Raw genomic sequence first — 6,000 nt, 5'->3', positions numbered from 1 at the left:
CGTTAGGGGTTGGTGGACTCGGCATGGCCGAGCTCGGCACGTGCCGGACTCGGCCTAGCCGAGTCCACCATGGACCGGCTCGGCAGTGGGCGAGTCCATGGTGGCGGATGTCACCCCCTCCCCGCGTGTCCGATGGTCGGGGTGAGTTGACATCCTCTTCGATTTGAGTGTTGAGTGACCGAGGTAGCCGGGTGCTTGGACCGGTGCGCCCCTTGAGGGAGGTGGAGGCGGGGTCGGCATCCTTTGTGTGGCCTCCAGACCGTCGTGCGCACCTCCTTGGGGACCCTCTGTGAGGTGAGCCAAAGTCGTAGAGGAGGATTGCTAAAGGGTAACCGCCCCCTCCTGTAGCGGGGCAAGATTTGGAGGAGGGGCGATGGAAGCTGGCAGCCCACCGCTGCGATGGTTGGTGAAGTGATCTCTCAAGTCCCCGACCTGGTGGAAGTGGCCGGTTGGAGGCTGGGGGCCCCGTTGGGGCCGTTCTCGGTTGCGGCGAGCTGAGTGCCACGGGAACCGTTGGTGTGGTCGAGAGTTGGATCTCGACCTTGTCATGGTAGCTGGTCGCGGTAGACCACTTGGATGTAGAATACGCTTGAGCTGGTACAGCAGCTCTCAACAAGAGCACCAATGATGGATTTAATTCCCCGGGGGTATCCCAAATTATTAAACCCGGATAAGTATACGCACGAGATAAATAATTGGACGCAAAGATATAATAAGGTCGCAGGGACCGTAGGTCGCTGGGGACCGTATATTTGTATTGATTGCCGCTAATAAGCTATTACAAGACTTAATAGGACAATAATGCTAGAATATAGCAATTTAGGAATCTGTTGTGTAATAATCAGGTAGTGATCAGTCCCCTTGTTAGGACAAGAGGGAGTCCTTTTATATCAGCTCAAAACTCCCCAACCGCACCCCTAGGATCGGGGTTAGTTGGATCGGCCCGCTTTGACAAGAGGGATGCCTTGGGCCGACTCGGCCACGGCCCACTTGACTGGGCCGGTGGACTTCTCGGGTCCGTCTCCCCGGGTCGGTTCGCTCCGGGTCCAATATATCCATCAAGTATGCTAACGTATATCAATGCAAGATTAAATTTTTTTCATAAATATTTAAAAATACATAACTATGATATGTTGAATACTAGTGCAATAGTGATTTTAGAGGAAAACACCCTAATTGGATAGTACCAAGCATAATTTTTGTAACACAAAATCCTAGTAATTGGTGTGATCCATGTTTCATCTCGTTGTCAATTTCGCTATAAATGAATTCTTAATTTAATCTAGTATTTTGATGTACGCAATTTTAGTGTTTTGGCTCAGTGCACCTTAAAAAACATAACTAAATCATCTTTTTCCAAAAAACACAATAATAATAGACATAGTTTTCCATCTGTGTTGAATATATACTGTAAATTATGTGTACCGTTTTATTAATGTCTAATGCGTGATTATAATTAATTGATCAAAGTTAATATTAAATTTTATATTGTATTTTTTTAATATACTCCAACATATTCATATTATATGTTTAACAATTATGTCACTTTTGATTGTGATGGGGTTCAAACATAAAACTTTCCTTATGAAAATCAATGAGTACGTTAATAATAATAAATATAGTTAATGGAATATTCCGTTATTAAAGTTTACACTTACATAATGCATTGGTATTTAAGAAAAATAAATGACGTAATAGATGATAAAGTATAAAAAATAAAAAAGAAAATACTAAAATCAAAATAATATGAATCATTCATTTCAACAAACTTTTCCCGTTAAGAACCTAACTTTATTAGCTTTTATTAGTAAATTTGTAAATTATAGACAATGAACATTTAAAAAAATATTTAATGTATTAAAAATAAATATTTAACTTATTAAAACTTTTTTTACAGTATCTATGCATATACTTTCTCAACCTATTAAAACACAAAGAACCAATAACGCCTCCACTGAGACTCAAACTCATAATCTTCCAAATGAAAGTCCAACCCAAGTACCATTAGACCACATAGTCTTGATATTAATATAGTTATTTTTTTCTTCTTACTTTATATTATATACATTTATTTTGAGTCCTATGTATTAAAACAATTCTTTCATTATAAAATTTCAAAAATCTCATTGAAATATCTTTGGTTATAATTTTATAAAAATTTCAAATAATGTCACTATCTAAATTGTTCTAGTAAAACAAATACATTTAGTTTTTTTTTTGTTTTTTTTTTTTTTCATATTTGAACTAAATTTAGGGGATATTTGGTAAAGAACAATAAGTCATTTTAGTGTTTTGATCAATCTAACAAACCAAAAAAAGTGTTTGGTTAGTCATTTTTTTGGAGCAATGTATTGTTCCAAAACATTGTTTTGAGTAGCGTTTTCAATCAGCATTTTGAAAAAAAAAATTATTTTCTTCAAAACACCCCAGTAATTAAATAAAAATGATCCGTGTAAATGAATTTATCAGTCTCATTTGCCAATCCCAATATGCTCATTTTCTCTTACGGCCCGTTTGGTTCACGGAATAGGCAGGGAATGGCATAGCATTCCCAGTAACAAGCCTATTCCTTTGTTTGGTAACCATGTCTATTACCAGGCTTAGTATTCCTAGTAATAGCCCCTATTACCTCAAATAAGGTAATAGCTATTACCAGGGCCCCCTGGTATTAACTTATTCCTGAACCGTCAGGAATAGATTTTTTTTTTTCAATTTTAACCTTTATCGTTCTCTGCGTTCTCTCCCCCATCTACGATTCCTTCCCCGATTCTTTTCATAATCAGCATCAATCAAACAATTTCATCCGCCACTCTGCATCAATCAAACAATTTCATCCGCCATTCTGCATCAATCTGCAATTCTTTCTATCATCTACATCAACATCAAATTAAAGCTTCAAACAAAGATACATTTTTGAAATTTAATTTTTACAAATTAATTATTAATATATATATATATATATATATATATATATATATATATATATATATATATATATATATATATATATATATATATACACGCACACACACACACACACACACACACACATGCTGCGGCTGCGGCACAGTGCCGCGCCGCAGCAGTATATATATAAATATATACTGCCGCGACGCAGAGGGTTCCGCAGCTGCAGCAGTATTTTTTTTTTTTTAATTAACACTTTAGGGTCTTGAGAATATATGTTATGAACTGTGTATTCGTGTGATGAAAAATGCATATCTCAACTTAGGATGAATCGACATGCTTTTGTGAAGTTGTGTGCAATGTTACAAACTATAGGAGGGTTAAGGCCAACAAGAAATATGCTTGTTGATGATATTGATTTAACAAGTACACAACCTGAGCCACAAAATGATGGTAGAAAAAGAAGTAATTCACGTAAGAGAAAGAGAAGTCATGATGAAGCTATTGAAATATGTGCTGAGAATATGCTCAATGCTGCGAAGCTAATAAGCAATACAATGTCAGAGGTTGGTAAGAATTTGTCCGATGGTCTTCAATATGATCGTGATATGGATATGTTTCAGAAGCTTGAACGTTCATTAAAAGAGGTTGATGGTTTGAATTGGCAAATGATGAAATAGACCTTGTTTCGTTTAAGCTCACTGATCATCCTAATAAAGTAGCTTTTTTTTTTTTCTCAGTCTTGATCCTGATCGAAGACTACCGTGGATCAGAAGATTCCTTGCTATCAATTAATCATTCTTCTTCATAGTTATATTTTATGAACATTGTAATTTTCATTGGATTGTTTTGAGTATTTTGTTAAAAATAACATATGTTATGCTTCTTTTAAATATTGTTAAATGTTCTTAAAAAAATTTTGTTATTTACATTACTATTTTGTTTCATAATTTACATATCATTGCTTCTTCTGAATATTATTGATGCCTAATAATAATAATAATAATAATAATAATAATAATAATAATAATAATAATATTATTATTATTATTATTATTATTATTATTATTATTTTTGTACAAGGGCATTTATGTCTTTTAAACATATATTCTATTCTTATTCCTTAACCAACCAAACATTAGAATACAGTTCCCAATGTCTATTCCTTGAGCGAATCAAACAACAGAATACAATTTCTATTCTATTCCTTACATATTCCATTCCTTATGGAATAACATTTCTATTCCCTCCAAATTGATTCCGTGAACCAAACGGGCCATTAAGGGTACTAGGCAACGGAGTGCTTGAGCTCATTGATGGGGCTCGTAAGCCCGCTGCCTAGTACCATGAAGGTGTTAGCAACAGACTTAGGAAGCCATGAGGAAGAAATGTGATTAGCATTCACCGACTCCCTAAGCACGTGGATGTGTTTATTTATTTATTAATTTTTTTTTAAAATTCTATTTTAATAATAATAATATTGTTGTTGTTGTTATAAATGACCTTATAGGTTAAAATAACATAACACGCATACTATTATTTGTAATCACTAATCAACTATTAATTTACATTTAATTTACCAAACACATTTCTACAACTAGCTAATTCTATCAACTGGTCAAATTACTCAATCTCAATCAACTATCAACTAGGTCAATCAACTATAAGCTATCATTTATTTGCCAAACTCAGTCAACTTAAAAAGTCATAAAATATCAAATTGGTAATTGAGAAATAAAAATGAAAATGTTGTCAATTACTATGTAGTGTGATGACACCTCTATTCAAATCGGTGGTTACATGATCAAACTCTATTGTGGGGGTTCGATTCTTTGGGCTAAAAATGATAATGAGTATTTAAAAATAAAAAAAGAGTAATTCCACTAAAGGTCATCCAAGTATGATGCATTATCAACTTTGGTCCTCAACTTACAAGTCTATCACAATAAGTCCTCCAATTTCTTTAAAGTTACCAATAATAGTCCTCTGAGTTTGAGATGCTACCAGCTATGGTCCTGAACTTACAAGCCTACCCCAATAAGTCATCCAACTTTTCTAAAGAAGTTAATACCTATTTTGGTCCATCGACTATTATAATTTTACCACCTTGGTCATCGACTTCCAAACTTGCTCAACTTCATCCCAAACTATGCAATTTTACCTAAAATAATCCTTTGTCCAAACAAAAACAGACTTGATTAGGATAATTTTGGTTAACAATTGCATAGTTGAGATGAAATTGAGCAAGTTTAGAAGTCAATGATAAAAATGATGAAATCCTAATAGTCGATAGACCAAATCGAGTATTATAATTAGAAACTATTACAAATAGTCATATGTTTTTTTATTTTTTATTATGTTTGCAAATGAGTCATAAAAAGTGTACTATAATTATAAACATACTTATGGATCTAAATGTGCATATTCTATATTTTGGATTATAATATTATATAGGTATTGTTGGATTAGTTTGATATATTAAATATTGAGTGAATTCCTTTTGCGGTCCTAGACTTATAGTGGCACGAATAATTTTAGTCATGCATAAAAAGTTTGGATAATTAAAGGACACACTTATTGTGACGAGGATAATTTTTGGTCCTCTATCTGTATTTTCGTTACAAGGCCGTATGAGAGGGGGTAATTGTGTTATTTCAACGGTTGCAAACCCTGCCCCAATAAAAAAGACGGAGCCCCATTTCTAGTGGCCAGACTTCCGCCACCAGATGACGGTCGGACTTCGCGAACACCGTACCATTCCCGTTAGCAACCAGAGCAGGCAGCGATGGAGGCACATTGGCCGTATGCACTCCATCCCCTGCCACCATAGGCTGCGTCCACATGACACCGGTAGACCGCGACCCAGAATCCAAAGAGACACTGGTGACTGGAACGGAGGTCTCGCGAAGCGGTTGTCGAACATGTTCAAGACCACGCAAACCATCAACCGCAACCACACCGAGGCCCACACCACTATCCCCTTCGTTTCCAGAGACTTGTGAACGCTGAAGACATCCCTGACTCCACCAACAAATCCCGTAATCCTGGGGAGTTCCAATCAACCAACTAAGCAACGGGGGCAGGTCGCGACCC

This window comes from Ipomoea nil, unplaced genomic scaffold, assembly GCF_001879475.1.
Source record: "Ipomoea nil cultivar Tokyo-kokei standard unplaced genomic scaffold, Asagao_1.1 scaffold0875, whole genome shotgun sequence".
In the NCBI taxonomy this organism is placed as follows: Eukaryota; Viridiplantae; Streptophyta; class Magnoliopsida; order Solanales; family Convolvulaceae; genus Ipomoea; species Ipomoea nil.
Note: the sequence above shows the minus strand (reverse complement) of the source record.